At 39.4% G+C, this 17304-nt stretch overlaps 1 protein-coding gene and 1 pseudogene across 4 annotated transcripts in view; one reads left to right on the top strand and one right to left on the bottom strand.

The window, feature by feature from the left end:
• Window positions 1-17304, bottom strand: part of rps6ka2 (ribosomal protein S6 kinase, polypeptide 2) — a 254687-nt gene that overhangs the window by 189306 nt on the left and 48077 nt on the right. The gene's annotated exons all lie outside the window — the stretch shown is intronic.
• LOC146267952 (uncharacterized) lies at window positions 5439-9969 on the top strand (annotated as a pseudogene).

The raw sequence follows: 17304 nt of genomic DNA, 5'->3' as shown, positions 1-17304 counted from the left end.
GTCACATTACATGACTGTTCTGTGCCACTGCAAGCTCGCTAGCCCAGCCAACAAATGACTGGTTGAGTGACCGGTGGCGTAACATGTATTCTACTGTAATCTTGCACTAGTAAAATATTGTGTATTTTTAGTCAAATGTTTTGTAAAAGTGGTATTTTGATCGATATTGTGAGTACTACAGCTCTGTATTAACTTGTCTAACGCACCGTTAAAAGTGAAGTGTAGAATTAAATAGTTCACTTCTAATATATATATTTTTAATACATATATTTTAGTGCTGTCGAACAATAATAATATTTAATCGTGAATAATCGCATTAATGTCATAGTTAACTCGCGATTAATCACAATTAATTGCACATTTGTACCTATTCTAAATGTCCCTTTCTTTTTGTCCCATTATTTTTTTCTCATTTTAGTGCTCTTATCAACATGGAAAGGTGGAATGGATTGCTTGATGCAACATTGCAATCGCCTGGCTTTGACGAGGGGGTGGAGAATTTGCATCAGCTGTGTGCTTGGCCATCAAGTGGTATTTCAGACTGGATGTGCTGCGATGATAGCTCAGTTGACAACGACAAAACACACAGATCACTTTGGTCTTGTCAATGGAACCATTTGGCAACTTTTTAAAAGTAAACTTTCCATTCAGAATCTTGGCATCCATTTCGGCGTCTCGCGCTCGCCATCCACTCAAAACGTAACGTTACCCTATTACTCTTTAGCCAGCTCGCAAGACCAAAGAAGTGATGAACAATAAATGTTTTGCCAGGGTAACTGGATCTATCAGACTAATGAATATTTATGATGTCCCTGTGTTTATACGCTTGACTTGGGTCAATGACTTGATCATTGTCAACCAACAATAGAATGTTGATAATGTCAGGCTATGCATTTATAGACCAACTGCCTCAACCTGTGTGACATTCTTTATAATAAATTACATTTGCTTAATGATTGAAGGGCTAGACAACAATCGTTCAAATAAAATAGACCACTATCAACACGGAAATGAATGACAGATTGACGAAGGCCACTTCAGTTTCCGACCTTGCCTTGGCTGCACCGAGTGGAAGTCAACATTTTCTTTATATCTAGTGATCATTCAGGGCCTGACATTACTTTTAGAGGCACTACACTAGCCTACATTTACGTTTCACTTTTCCATGCACAAAAGTCACGTCCGGGTAAAGATTGTGCCTTTGACCAACGAAGATGAGCTGTAATGTTATACAAATGATAACAATTGAGGTGTTGTAAAACTGTATTTATTACATTAAACACTAACACAATTTCTGCAGAATGAAACACTTTCTGTTATGTACTGTATTGCAGCTTCGTCCCAATATGTCTACAGACCGTGCAGCTAATTTGAAGCTCAACACTTGAACGAGGGCTTATTACTTGAAAGAGGAATTATTTACTGCGTCTTCTCAGTTACATTATCATTATTATTACAATAATAAGGGCTTGGAAATACTGTGACTTGCTAAAGTAGGCAAATGGCTAGTAGTAGAACATAACATTTTATAATAATTTCAGTCAAACAGCTGCAAGACCCAGTGAAATGTTATATACAGCTAGCAAACTAACGTTAGCTAGCATAGAAACATGCCATTTTATTTTGTTTAAGTTTAAAATTTGTAGGGCAAGTACATTCTCTTCCACTTGCCCTACAAATCCACTTGTCCCAGACAATCATGTCGTTGTAGTTCAAATAAGTAGACTAGTATTACCGGTAAACGTAGCTCTATCTAGATCTAGAAGACATCATGTTAGCTATGGGCTAGCTATGGGTTAACTTGCCAGTCCCACCTGTAAAATCCCCCCAGGATCATCCCAAATTAAATATTTTCCCCAACGTTGTAAACACCTTTTCAATTAGATGTCCCACGTTTTGATGGTACTAGCAGAGCCCATATTACACATTCTCTGGTAATAGTCTAGTGTTTTTTTATTTTGTTTTTCGATTTCAATGGTCTCAAAGCGGACTTTGGTCTGTCGTCTCCCCAACGTGACGTTATGCAATGCATTGTGGGGGAAAGAAAAATAATTGCAAAAAGTAGCTACTTTTTCGTATTATATTGCGTTTTGTGACACCCAACAACATCAAATACAATGTATAACAGTTTAAATGTTTATTACCAACAAGCAAATAGCCAAATTTGTTGGAAAAATTAACCTACCATATGGACTTCTTTTGACAAGTCTCGCTTACTTCAGCGAGAGTTCCGTTCCATTAAAGTGCCTTAATCTAGTTCTAGCTACGTAACCAAGGTAACTTGGGAGTTAGGCTAGTGATCAGGAGGTTGCAGGATCGATTCCCCGCTGTGCCAAATGACGTTGTGTCCTTGGGCAAGGCACTTCACCCTACTTGCCTCGGGGGGAATGTCCCTGTACTTACTGTAAGTCGCTCTGGATAAGACCGTCTGCTAAATGACTAAATGTAAACTTATACTTCTGTACTAGCCTGCTCCATGTCAGGCTAAAAGTCGAGCTAAATTAAGATGTGTTGCAAATAATTTCAAACAGGCATAAACAGAATGTCAAAAGACAGTTCCGTCGAGTAAATTCCAGCACAAAGCACTTTAGTCCGTGTTATGAAACATAAGTGCAGACTTTTTCAAGTGCAGACATGAATGAATATACGTGTTTACCTGTCAGAAAAGTTAAATATGTAACCCTTTATCCTGTATAAGTATTATACTGATCAACAGTTCATGTGTGCAGGAGAGTAGCTACCCCTAAGTTAACTCTAGGCTTACGTAAACATACTGGACCCTTATCTTGACCTAGGAGGAAGGGTGAGCATTTGTTACAGACTAAGACTAAGAGGATGTTTGGGGGTTCGTGTGTTTAAAGGATATAGGAGCTTTTTAAGACACCATAACTAGAGTTTCAACCAGGGTTGGTGACGCATACACGCAAACACACGCGCGCAAGGTCTATGCAATGAAAGAAGAGCCATGTGACATGCCTGTGTATGAACCAATGACTGTGGAGAGCAGTTTCGTTTAAATGGTTAGCTGGCACAACATGCTAACAGACAACGGCTGGGTTTCCCAGATTTGCAATCGCCTGGCTTTGACGAGGGGGTGGAGAATTTGCATCAGCTGTGTGCTTGGCCATCAAGTGGTATTTCAGACTGGATGTGCTGCGATGATAGCTCAGTTGACAACGACAAAACACACAGATCACTTTGGTCTTGTCAATGGAACCATTTGGCAACTTTTTAAAAGTAAACTTTCCATTCAGAATCTTGGCATCCATTTCGGCGTCTCGCGCTCGCCATCCACTCAAAACGTAACGTTACCCTATTACTCTTTAGCCAGCTCGCAAGACCAAAGAAGTGATGAACAATAAATGTTTTGCCAGGGTAACTGGATCTATCAGACTAATGAATATTTATGATGTCCCTGTGTTTATACGCTTGACTTGGGTCAATGACTTGATCATTGTCAACCAACAATAGAATGTTGATAATGTCGGGCTATGCATTTATAGACCAACTGCCTCAACCTGTGTGACATTCTTTATAATAAATTACATTTGCTTAATGATTGAAGGGCTAGACAACAATCGTTCAAATAAAATAGACCACTATCAACACGGAAATGAATGACAGATTGACGAAGGCCACTTCAGTTTCCGACCTTGCCTTGGCTGCACCGAGTGGAAGTCAACATTTTCTTTATATCTAGTGATCATTCAGGGCCTGACATTACTTTTAGAGGCACTACACTAGCCTACATTTACGTTTCACTTTTCCATGCACAAAAGTCACGTCCGGGTAAAGATTGTGCCTTTGACCAACGAAGATGAGCTGTAATGTTATACAAATGATAACAATTGAGGTGTTGTAAAACTGTATTTATTACATTAAACACTAACACAATTTCTGCAGAATGAAACACTTTCTGTTATGTACTGTATTGCAGCTTCGTCCCAATATGTCTACAGACCGTGCAGCTAATTTGAAGCTCAACACTTGAACGAGGGCTTATTACTTGAAAGAGGAATTATTTACTGCGTCTTCTCAGTTACATTATCATTATTATTACAATAATAAGGGCTTGGAAATACTGTGACTTGCTAAAGTAGGCAAATGGCTAGTAGTAGAACATAACATTTTATAATAATTTCAGTCAAACAGCTGCAAGACCCAGTGAAATGTTATATACAGCTAGCAAACTAACGTTAGCTAGCATAGAAACATGCCATTTTATTTTGTTTAAGTTTAAAATTTGTAGGGCAAGTACATTCTCTTCCACTTGCCCTACAAATCCACTTGTCCCAGACAATCATGTCGTTGTAGTTCAAATAAGTAGACTAGTATTACCGGTAAACGTAGCTCTATCTAGATCTAGAAGACATCATGTTAGCTATGGGCTAGCTATGGGTTAACTTGCCAGTCCCACCTGTAAAATCCCCCCAGGATCATCCCAAATTAAATATTTTCCCCAACGTTGTAAACACCTTTTCAATTAGATGTCCCACGTTTTGATGGTACTAGCAGAGCCCATATTACACATTCTCTGGTAATAGTCTAGTGTTTTTTTATTTTGTTTTTCGATTTCAATGGTCTCAAAGCGGACTTTGGTCTGTCGTCTCCCCAACGTGACGTTATGCAATGCATTGTGGGGGAAAGAAAAATAATTGCAAAAAGTAGCTACTTTTTCGTATTATATTGCGTTTTGTGACACCCAACAACATCAAATACAATGTATAACAGTTTAAATGTTTATTACCAACAAGCAAATAGCCAAATTTGTTGGAAAAATTAACCTACCATATGGACTTCTTTTGACAAGTCTCGCTTACTTCAGCGAGAGTTCCGTTCCATTAAAGTGCCTTAATCTAGTTCTAGCTACGTAACCAAGGTAACTTGGGAGTTAGGCTAGTGATCAGGAGGTTGCAGGATCGATTCCCCGCTGTGCCAAATGACGTTGTGTCCTTGGGCAAGGCACTTCACCCTACTTGCCTCGGGGGGAATGTCCCTGTACTTACTGTAAGTCGCTCTGGATAAGACCGTCTGCTAAATGACTAAATGTAAACTTATACTTCTGTACTAGCCTGCTCCATGTCAGGCTAAAAGTCGAGCTAAATTAAGATGTGTTGCAAATAATTTCAAACAGGCATAAACAGAATGTCAAAAGACAGTTCCGTCGAGTAAATTCCAGCACAAAGCACTTTAGTCCGTGTTATGAAACATAAGTGCAGACTTTTTCAAGTGCAGACATGAATGAATATACGTGTTTACCTGTCAGAAAAGTTAAATATGTAACCCTTTATCCTGTATAAGTATTATACTGATCAACAGTTCATGTGTGCAGGAGAGTAGCTACCCCTAAGTTAACTCTAGGCTTACGTAAACATACTGGACCCTTATCTTGACCTAGGAGGAAGGGTGAGCATTTGTTACAGACTAAGACTAAGAGGATGTTTGGGGGTTCGTGTGTTTAAAGGATATAGGAGCTTTTTAAGACACCATAACTAGAGTTTCAACCAGGGTTGGTGACGCATACACGCAAACACACGCGCGCAAGGTCTATGCAATGAAAGAAGAGCCATGTGACATGCCTGTGTATGAACCAATGACTGTGGAGAGCAGTTTCGTTTAAATGGTTAGCTGGCACAACATGCTAACAGACAACGGCTGGGTTTCCCAGATTTGTTAAGAAGCTCTCTCTTAATACCATGGCATTTGATGTTTTGTCTCCTTGACAAAACTGTGTCAATATGAAATGCAATAAGCGTTCATTCAAAATTGTATTCAAAATAATACAAACTGAATTGCGGATTGCATTGTCATTTGCACATTGAATTGCCATTTGACAACTGCTTTCCCATTTGAATTGCGGATTGCTTTTGTCACTTTGTAAGCCCCGACCACAACACGGACATGTAACGTGGTGCAGTTGGTGCCCTTTGCTGGAAGTGCAGGAGGGTTAATTGGGTGTGCTTGAGTTGCTTGGATTTTTATTTACGTTCCGTTGCACGGTTTAGTACGGCAGCGTATTGCTGCCACACCAGAAAGAAAAAAAACGGATCAGTATCATGTTATAACATGATATGTTTCTTGTTATAACAAGATGTTTATCATGTTATAGCAAGTTATTTTCACGTTATAATGTGAAACTTATCACGTAATAACAAAAAACATTTCACGTTATAACGTGAAGTGCTGAGTACGCCCCTTCCCCTAGTATCCGGTTGTGAACTGCACGTGCACTTATCACTTAATTATGGTATTGACTCTTTTGCAATGAGCTACCATTACCAAGGCCCAAAACACTGACACACCACTGTTGAGATTTCTACGAAATTGCGGTGTACCAGAGGAGTACCTCTCACGCATGGAACAAGAACATGTAAGTACATGTTTACCGAGGCAAGTTCTTGTAAAAACCTGTATTGTATTCCTTTATTCCAATGTTACGTTGTGCATGGTTAGCTTAAGTTAACTAGCCAGTCAGCCTGAGTGGCTCTGTCTGGTAGGTATAGGCTACACCTTTATTTTCTAGGCGCCGGCTTGATGGGAATTAAGGTCACGCAACATAGCTTAAGTTATAGGCTATGTAAATAAGTTGGATCAGCTGCGTAGTGTTGGTTAGGGTAGCCGACTGTCATCACTAGAGTGAAAGTATGCCGGTGGTTCAAACACAAATCGCTGAAGGCGGCGTTTGATGGTCCTTGGCTGATGCGCTTTGCATTGTGGATGCATAAGAATAATAATCAAAAGCAGCTAAAAGTGCGCAGATTTAAACTCAAGACTCCAGTAGGCCTACAGTTATTAAGGGGCAGCCAAACCCTGCCAGAACACCACCTTACATGGTGTCTTTCCTTTCGGTATGTATGCATGAGCGTGTACATAGTGTGGTGGGGGAGGGTGTCCCAGGTCTTCCCAGTTTGGTCTTGAGTTGTAATAATATTGTATGTCTCCACAGATTGATGCGTCAATCATTGACTGTATGGACGATGAGACTCTGGCTGGCTACATCCCTGCATATGTCGATCGAATTGCAGCAAGACACTTCTGTTTGAAAAAACAAGGTCCAAGTGCAAAACAATCACAAAAACATTCACTGTTTGAAAAACTAAAGAAAGGCATGGGTATCGGTGAGAATAATGATAGGAAATCTGACCATGAAGAGTCTTCTGCCTTAAAAAAAAAAAAAAAAACGCTTTGCAAAAAACAGATGGGCTGAAAAGACGACCAGAAAAGTTGAGTTGGGGTGGATTCATGAAGGTAAACAAGTAAGAAAACACAGAGGAGGGGGAACAAGGACCCTCAATGTACCCAAGGAACCCAAAAAAGATGACATATTACAGTATGCTAAAGACATTTTCTTCCCAAATGGGCAAAGTAAAATTGGAAGATGTGATACACTCAGTCATGACATATTAGACTATCAAGAGGAAGCTGTATTTGATGAAGATATCACAGTTGGGGAACTATACACAGCACTAGGAATGGGAGTGTTAAGATTCTACCTGTGTACAAAGAGCCTGACAGATGAGGGTGAAGGAGGATATGATGGGGGAAAATCTGTTGTAAACAATGATGTGCAACTGATACACACATGAAGAAAATGAGCAAGTTACTCAAACCGTTGTCACCCTGTCACCAGAAGTTGATGCGACTGCATTATCAGACACATCTGAAGTGATGTTGGCCCCTTCCTTGGAGAACCCATGGCTTGTCAACTGGATGACACTTTGATACACTTTGAAGAAGCTGAGTTGTTCATCACATCCATCACGCTTCCCCCAACAAGCACAGTATCTATAGGTGATGAAGCAAACAGTCCAACAGCTTCATAAAATGTTGAATGTGTCAACATCAAACTTCACAGGGTCAATCTTCTTGAGGAGATGATTAGCCAGTTCAAGGATCCAACACTCCCCAAACACCCTCTGAAATACACTTACATAAACTCCTCTAAAAAAGTTCGGAAACGTTTTTTTGGTCGATTGTTCCTCCCCTTCAATAATACCAATTGACATTGTATATTATATCGTTGAAGAGCCAGACGGTGAGGAACAGACTGCACATGGCCAGTCTTTGTGCTTATAAGGCTGCCAGGAAGCCTGCAATGACTGCCCATCACCGTCAGGCCCGTTTGCGCTGGTGTCGACTACACCGACAGTGGAACCTAAGAATGTGGGGCAACGTCATGTTCAGTGATGAATCAAGATTCTGTCTGTGGAAGTTGGATGGCAGGATCAAAATATGGAGACGGCGTGGAGAACGCTATGCAGATTGCTGCATAGATCGCGTGACACCTTTCAATGGGGGCAGTGTCATGGTGTGGGGCGGTATCTCTCTCACAGGCAAAACAGAACTTGTCATCATTGAAGGCAATCTCAATGCAGTGAGATATCGGAATGAGATACTGGAGTCAGTGGCGATCCTATATCTCCAGAATCTGGGACCTAACTCTATCCTCCAGGATGACAACGCTCGCCTCCACAGAGGCAGGATCATCAGAGTACCTTCAGAATTTGGGAGTGGAGAGGATGGAATGGCCTGCCGTGAGTCCAGACCTCAACCCAATTGAATACTTGTGGGATCACCTTGGGCGTGCTGTACGTGCTAGAGTTACCAACACAAACATGTTGGCTGACTTGCGACAAATCCTGGTTGAGGAATGGGATGCCATCCCACAGCAGTGTGTGACCAGGCTGGTGACCAGCATGAGGAGGAGGTGCCAAGCTATTGTGGCTGCGTAAGGATCTTCCACACGCTACTGAGGTCCCTGACAGTGTAAAATTAAGTGTAAAAATGGCCAATATGTATTGTTTTTTCCTTATTACTGTGGGAGAGTGCAATCATCCAATCCACCAAGCAATTCAAAACAAGCGTGAATACCAACAGAAGAATATTGCAGGGGATTTTGGCACATTTTTGGGGCCACTACCCACACAGTTAGCTGTGTTGCTCATTCCACGAATGCACGATCCTTACAAGTTGTACCTCGTTGTAAAGGTGACTAATAAAATACAATACCAATTGGTATTATAGAAGGGGAGGAATAATCGACTGAAATAACGTTTCCTAACTTTTTTTGAGGAGTTTAGATGAAAGAGGAGCTGATGCAGATGGTGTCTCTTCAGATGTGTACGCAGCATTCGAGACCACAGCATTTATGGACCACACAGCTGAAGGGGAAGATGTTAGGGTTCCATCACTGTCTCCTAAATGGCAGGAAGAAGAGTGGAAATCCATTGGCCGAATTCTACTAAAGGGATTTCAAGACCATGGATACTTTCCCTGTCGTTCTGCCCCTGTTTTCACAGTGGCACTTATTTTTGGTGAGAACAAAGTTTCAGATGAAATGCTGTTTGAAAGTTTTCTCCTGAACATAAGTCAGCCAGATAGAGATCTGATAACTAATGCATTAAAGGAAGATCTTTTAGATGAGGACAGGGATGAACTACTTGATCTTTTGGACCGCTTGGATGTAACAACGCTTCCAACACAAAGTAATTTGAAAGGCCTCCTTCTAAAAGTGTCACACAAGCAGTTAATCCAAAAACCAAGATACGCAACAGAAAAAATGTCATTAGTTGCAAGCCACTTCCTAAAAGAAGCATCTGTGAGGCCACAAGAAGTACTACAAATGCATGAGGATAAAAGCCAACAACAAGAAAGCTTTTAAAGTTGCTGCAAGCATCTCCTAAAACTCCAAAAAACCAGAGCTACCGTTTCCTGCAACAGTACATCCGAGGACTGGATGATGCAGGACTCAGAAGGATGTTAAGGTTTGTCACAGGGTCAGATATTATTTGTGTTAACAAGGTTGAGATCCTGTTCACATCAGTAGACGGATTGGCATGACGACCAGTCACGCATACCTGTGGGCCAGCTCTGGAACTGCCTTGGACATACACTTCCTACCCAGAACTACATACTGAACTGAACAGTATAGTGGCTGCTGAAAGCTCCAACACGTTCAGCATACTGTAGCTTAGGTCAGTAATAAGTTCATCTTTCTGGTACCAAGTCATACAATAAAAAGCATTGTTTAGTTCAACATGTACATGAGTTATAAGATAAAGCCATTGTTACATAAAAAAGGAAAAGAGTAAAATTGGGAGGGAACATGTATTTGTGAGTACAAAATTAGACCATCAATTAACTAAAGAATTCTAATAATAAATGTATCAATCACAAAGACAAAGGGATAACTTTGGGTAGTATAATGCACTCCTGAAAATAGGATGCTGAGTTGTTTTGAAGAGTTTCACTAAATGAAAGTTTGAAAATAGGTCATTAATAATGCAGCATCTGGCTGTTTTGTTTTTGAGGGTACTGTTTGACATTTAAAAGTCTTATCTGTTAAATAAATGTTTACCAAGTATTGGGAGGGAACATGTATTTGGGAAGTTATATGTATTTGGGAGAGAACATTTAGTTGGGAGTACAAAATGTGACCATCAAGGAACTAAAGAATTCTAATAATGAATGTATCAATAACACAGACAAAGGGATAACTTCGGGTAGTATAATGCACTCCTGAAAATAGGATGTTAAGTTGTTGAAGAGTTTCATTAAATGAAAGTTTGAAAATAGGTCATTAATAATGCAGCATCTGGCTGTTTTGTTTTTGAGGGTACTGTTTGATATTTCAAAATCTTACCTGTTAGAAAAATGTTTACCAAGTATGTTGAAGCAGTCTGGTACCTGTCAGTGCTGGTTTTGCATATAATGTTTTATAGAAATACACACTTTTTATAAACTGTTTGTTTAAAACACCAGTTCCATTTAAAACACCAGTTCCATTTAAAGCTGTTAAACGATTAGTTCCTAAAGAGAGCATGAAGTTCTGTGTGTAAGGGGAGATTTGTATTTGGACTGCTATTGCTTTGTTTTCCTAATATGTTTTTGTAAAGTGTTGACCTTAACAGCAGTCTATGGATTTAGACTTTTGGGGACACACATCTTTGTGATATTGTAATGGCTGCTCTGCATAATGTTATTAGAATTGGAAATTAACTGGAAATGAATGCACAGCTGCACTTTACAAACTGAAGAATTAGTCATTTTTGGTTTGTCAGAAAATTTGGAGGGGAGGCATGGCATATCAATCAGCCAATACCACTATAAAGAAAATAAAGGTACTTGATCTTTAAAAGTGTTTAAAATAGAAGTTAATAAACTGACCCATCTGCAAGCAAGCACACCCTACAATTTCCCCAGAAATTGTACCCTCTGTAGTTAATGGATGCACTTCGGAAAATGCCGCTCCCCTCTTCATACCGCCCTACAGAGCCGCCGGCACACTTGTCGTGAGCATGCATTTGCCCCACTACTTTTAAGTATTGAGAGCATTTACTGTATCTACCCTACTATTTAAAAACACTTGCAATTGAACACGTTGATAAAATAATTCTCAAAATTTCAGCCCCTTTACTCTGATGACTATAGCCATGGGCGTAGGTTTAGGGGGGTTACTAGGTACTAGTCCTCACCAATATTTTAAGATGACAAAATTGTCCCCACCAATATTTTTGCAAATTCGTTTGTGCTGCAATTTGGATCAATTCCGAAAAAAATATTTTGCACAATATATTTGCAAAACTCGTATTATTGTTTGTCGCCCAGAAAAGTGAAAAATACATTTCCAAGTTAACCAATGCGTCCTCGAGCCTGCGAGACAAGATGATGTATTAATTGGCTGAAATAGCAGAATCAGAATCACTTTGTGAATCTTGACTTGCAGAAAGAGAGCTGTCAGTAGTCTGACACTGTAAACTACTAAATACCCCAGGAAATAATACAGCCTATTCACATATTAGCTTGTCACATATTAGTATTTTGTTTGGTCTCAGCATTGATATTTCGACCCTTTTGTGCTTTGGAGATGGGAAAATGTCACACAAAAAGAAGAGATGTATCAAAAGTTGTTTCACCACCCAGAGAGTAAGTAGCTATCAAGAAGGTCGTTGTTAGATAGCTAGTAGCAAAACTACCCACACAGTGCAAACCTGCTAGCCTTACATCACCACTCATTCTATAATGGAATGAAAGTTGTTAGTGTAGTAGAGCATTTAACTTTTGCTTGTTTAAATCTACCCCTAGCGTCTGCAATCTTTCGACCAGTGTGTTAGCAGCAGCTGGTCTTGTTGAAGCCAGAAGGATAAAGCTAACCTACCCACATAATGGGAGCGAGCTATTTTAGCCTAGTATCAGCAGGCTAGCAACTCCAAAGTGAAATTAACTGGTAATAAGTAGTCCTATATGATCCCTTGGATAGTATTATGGCTATCCCTGTAATCTCGACCGATGTCAGCAGTCAACTAAGCATGGTTAGTGTCTGTATTAAATTGATGAATTACTGTGCAGGAAAAACAACACTCTGAAGCTACAGATGTAGAGCAGGTTGGTGATGAATCAGCATCAGAGGTTCAGGTGAGAAGTTGAATTGTCCATTTTGGTAAAGATTGCACTAAGAAAGCCGAGTAAACGCACTCAATGATAGGCTACATCTGCTACTGATATTACTATCCCAACTAATTTAAGCTGTTAAAACTATAATATTCTTGTTACAACTAGCTAGCCTACTTCTTCTTCTGTTCAACAGTTCAACTTTCAGCTTCTCCTGCATAGGCTATTTAAGCTCTTAGCTTTGTTAGATGATGCAGTTCAGCTTCCACACTGCCTCTTGAAATTCAACTTTTTCTTTGATTGCTTCACAACATTCAAACTTATTCTCCCGCATTGTATTTAAGCACTTAGCTTTGTTAGATGATGCAGTTCAGCTACCACACTGCCTCTTTATAGTGAGTCACACATTTTTTAAATTAATATCAGCTTGCAGGTATTTTCTCATTTCTGTATTTTCAGCCATTTAAAAAAAATAATTTCAGATTTCAGCATTCCAACGCATTTTCAGCAGGAAATGCCTTTTCTAGTTGTTGGAATGCTGCTTCAGCATTCCAAGTATTGTTCTTTGAATCGTTATTGTTGGAATGCTGCCTCAGCATCTTCTTCTTCTTGTATTTCTTCCATGTCACCATTCAGCGTCTTCAAATCTTCAGTTATTAAAACCGTTCAACTATCAAAACATTCAGCAGTTTCATGCCATGGGTGCTGTGACTTAATATAAATCAATATTCATAACATTTTTAACATGGGTTTCCAATGGAGATTTCTTTCAAATCCTCTCAAACTTCTTAAAACTTCTTCAACTTCCAAATACTTCTTCTTCCTCAATCTTTCAGCTAGAGCCACCATTTAAACTTTAAAACGTTGACAAAACCATAAACTATTTTTATATAATTCAGCTTTATTATATCTATTCAACTTTTGTCAATATCACTGATTATATTCAATGACTTTTTCAAACCGTTTCTGAGATTTACATGGGTGTGTACGAGAAAGCCTAGAGTGCAGACTGAATCGCTTAGAGTGGAGGGGAGCTTCGGATGTCGTTGAAAACATATTTCTAGTTTGCCAGCATTGCCACAATTTTCACTCTTCATGCTTCGTTTTTGGATCAATAGATAGCTAATTTTGTGCTGGTCGTAGACAGTTGTCTGTGGAATCCAGTGCCGCCGCTCCCATAACGCGCACTACGCGCTGTGCGTAGGGCGCCAAGACCTGAGGGGGCACCAAAAAATTGCCAACTGAAAAATCATCATAGTTATTATAATTATAATGCCGATATTATTTCTTGATTATTAGTACTTGATCTTTAAAAGTGTTTAAAATAGAAGTTAATAAACTGACCCATCTGCAAGCAAGCACACCCTACAATTTCCCCAGAAATTGTACCCTCTGTAGTTAATGGATGCACTTCGGAAAATGCCGCTCCCCTCTTCATACCGCCCTACAGAGCCGCCGGCACACTTGTCGTGAGCATGCATTTGCCCCACTACTTTTAAGTATTGAGAGCATTTACTGTATCTACCCTACTATTTAAAAACACTTGCAATTGAACACGTTGATAAAATAATTCTCAAAATTTCAGCCCCTTTACTCTGATGACTATAGCCATGGGCGTAGGTTTAGGGGGGTTACTAGGTACTAGTCCTCACCAATATTTTAAGATGACAAAATTGTCCCCACCAATATTTTTGCAAATTCGTTTGTGCTGCAATTTGGATCAATTCCGAAAAAAATATTTTGCACAATATATTTGCAAAACTCGTATTATTGTTTGTCGCCCAGAAAAGTGAAAAATACATTTCCAAGTTAACCAATGCGTCCTCGAGCCTGCGAGACAAGATGATGTATTAATTGGCTGAAATAGCAGAATCAGAATCACTTTGTGAATCTTGACTTGCAGAAAGAGAGCTGTCAGTAGTCTGACACTGTAAACTACTAAATACCCCAGGAAATAATACAGCCTATTCACATATTAGCTTGTCACATATTAGTATTTTGTTTGGTCTCAGCATTGATATTTCGACCCTTTTGTGCTTTGGAGATGGGAAAATGTCACACAAAAAGAAGAGATGTATCAAAAGTTGTTTCACCACCCAGAGAGTAAGTAGCTATCAAGAAGGTCGTTGTTAGATAGCTAGTAGCAAAACTACCCACACAGTGCAAACCTGCTAGCCTTACATCACCACTCATTCTATAATGGAATGAAAGTTGTTAGTGTAGTAGAGCATTTAACTTTTGCTTGTTTAAATCTACCCCTAGCGTCTGCAATCTTTCGACCAGTGTGTTAGCAGCAGCTGGTCTTGTTGAAGCCAGAAGGATAAAGCTAACCTACCCACATAATGGGAGCGAGCTATTTTAGCCTAGTATCAGCAGGCTAGCAACTCCAAAGTGAAATTAACTGGTAATAAGTAGTCCTATATGATCCCTTGGATAGTATTATGGCTATCCCTGTAATCTCGACCGATGTCAGCAGTCAACTAAGCATGGTTAGTGTCTGTATTAAATTGATGAATTACTGTGCAGGAAAAACAACACTCTGAAGCTACAGATGTAGAGCAGGTTGGTGATGAATCAGCATCAGAGGTTCAGGTGAGAAGTTGAATTGTCCATTTTGGTAAAGATTGCACTAAGAAAGCCGAGTAAACGCACTCAATGATAGGCTACATCTGCTACTGATATTACTATCCCAACTAATTTAAGCTGTTAAAACTATAATATTCTTGTTACAACTAGCTAGCCTACTTCTTCTTCTGTTCAACAGTTCAACTTTCAGCTTCTCCTGCATAGGCTATTTAAGCTCTTAGCTTTGTTAGATGATGCAGTTCAGCTTCCACACTGCCTCTTGAAATTCAACTTTTTCTTTGATTGCTTCACAACATTCAAACTTATTCTCCCGCATTGTATTTAAGCACTTAGCTTTGTTAGATGATGCAGTTCAGCTACCACACTGCCTCTTTATAGTGAGTCACACATTTTTTAAATTAATATCAGCTTGCAGGTATTTTCTCATTTCTGTATTTTCAGCCATTTAAAAAAAATAATTTCAGATTTCAGCATTCCAACGCATTTTCAGCAGGAAATGCCTTTTCTAGTTGTTGGAATGCTGCTTCAGCATTCCAAGTATTGTTCTTTGAATCGTTATTGTTGGAATGCTGCCTCAGCATCTTCTTCTTCTTGTATTTCTTCCATGTCACCATTCAGCGTCTTCAAATCTTCAGTTATTAAAACCGTTCAACTATCAAAACATTCAGCAGTTTCATGCCATGGGTGCTGTGACTTAATATAAATCAATATTCATAACATTTTTAACATGGGTTTCCAATGGAGATTTCTTTCAAATCCTCTCAAACTTCTTAAAACTTCTTCAACTTCCAAATACTTCTTCTTCCTCAATCTTTCAGCTAGAGCCACCATTTAAACTTTAAAACGTTGACAAAACCATAAACTATTTTTATATAATTCAGCTTTATTATATCTATTCAACTTTTGTCAATATCACTGATTATATTCAATGACTTTTTCAAACCGTTTCTGAGATTTACATGGGTGTGTACGAGAAAGCCTAGAGTGCAGACTGAATCGCTTAGAGTGGAGGGGAGCTTCGGATGTCGTTGAAAACATATTTCTAGTTTGCCAGCATTGCCACAATTTTCACTCTTCATGCTTCGTTTTTGGATCAATAGATAGCTAATTTTGTGCTGGTCGTAGACAGTTGTCTGTGGAATCCAGTGCCGCCGCTCCCATAACGCGCACTACGCGCTGTGCGTAGGGCGCCAAGACCTGAGGGGGCACCAAAAAATTGCCAACTGAAAAATCATCATAGTTATTATAATTATAATGCCGATATTATTTCAGTAGGTCTATATAAATATTACGCAACTTTTAGGCATATATATCACAAAACAGGCAAAACAAGATATATATTTAATTGCTCATTTAACCCCCAACCCACAAAAAAACAAATACACACTCAACTTTCCAAGCTCGCCGTGGGTGCCCTTTCCTATCTCAGTGGCCTGACGAACTTTGACAGTAGGCTAGGTAAACTTTTCGAAAATGTCCTCAAAAAGACAACAGGAGTCAGGGGCAGAAAAAGAAGAATGATGCCCGTGCATCACTTTCAGGTAAGTCCTTGTTTAATTATTGTTAAATAAGGGAAATGTGCAGCTAACTTATAGTTAGCCTATGCATACACCTCGAACTAGCTGACGTTATTGCTAATTTGAGCACAGTCAAATATGTTAGGTGCAAATTAAATTTAGATTTTACTGTTAAACATTATCTATGCATTTGAAATAACTGACGCCAGCTAGATGTTACTTTACTGTACATTCTATGATGCTTTTATATTCGATTGATCAAATAGTTTTTAAATGAGAAATAAAGGTGGAGAGCTCCTTGGCTGCATTCTTTCAGTTTTAAATGTTTATAATTAATTTGGAAAACCATGCTAAGAAACGTAAGGGTGGGGCTGAAAAATTAAGAGACAAAAATACATCACCTTCACTAGACAAGGTTTTACCAATTGAAAAACGGCAGTTTATTTTACATATTTTGTTTATGCTCCAAAAACTATTATGCACTCAAATAAAGGCCCAAAAATTTCGCTCACGCGCATTGCGCGCTCGCTAGACAGGGCAGCTGTGGTGGGTGGGGGGGGGGGGGGGGGCATAAAGGAATTATGCTTAGGGCACCAAAATGGCTAGCGGCGGCACTGGTGGAATCCAACAGACTTATACATTTGTTCAGAGCCCCACAAAAGCGAGACAAAGTCCAACTCTCGCCCCATAGAGTCCAATGCAAATCTGGTGACAAATTTGTCAGAAAAGGCAAAAACAACCAGATTCAGAAACTGCCGGTAGAGTCGTATTTCTGACCGCACAAACATATTAAGGATATCTCTGGTTTCGG

This window comes from Hypomesus nipponensis, chromosome 11 (assembly GCF_054491055.1).
Source record: "Hypomesus nipponensis isolate SF chromosome 11, ASM5449105v1, whole genome shotgun sequence".
Lineage (NCBI taxonomy): Eukaryota > Metazoa > Chordata > Actinopteri > Osmeriformes > Osmeridae > Hypomesus > Hypomesus nipponensis.
Note: the sequence above shows the minus strand (reverse complement) of the source record. Positions and strands in the feature narration are given on the sequence as shown.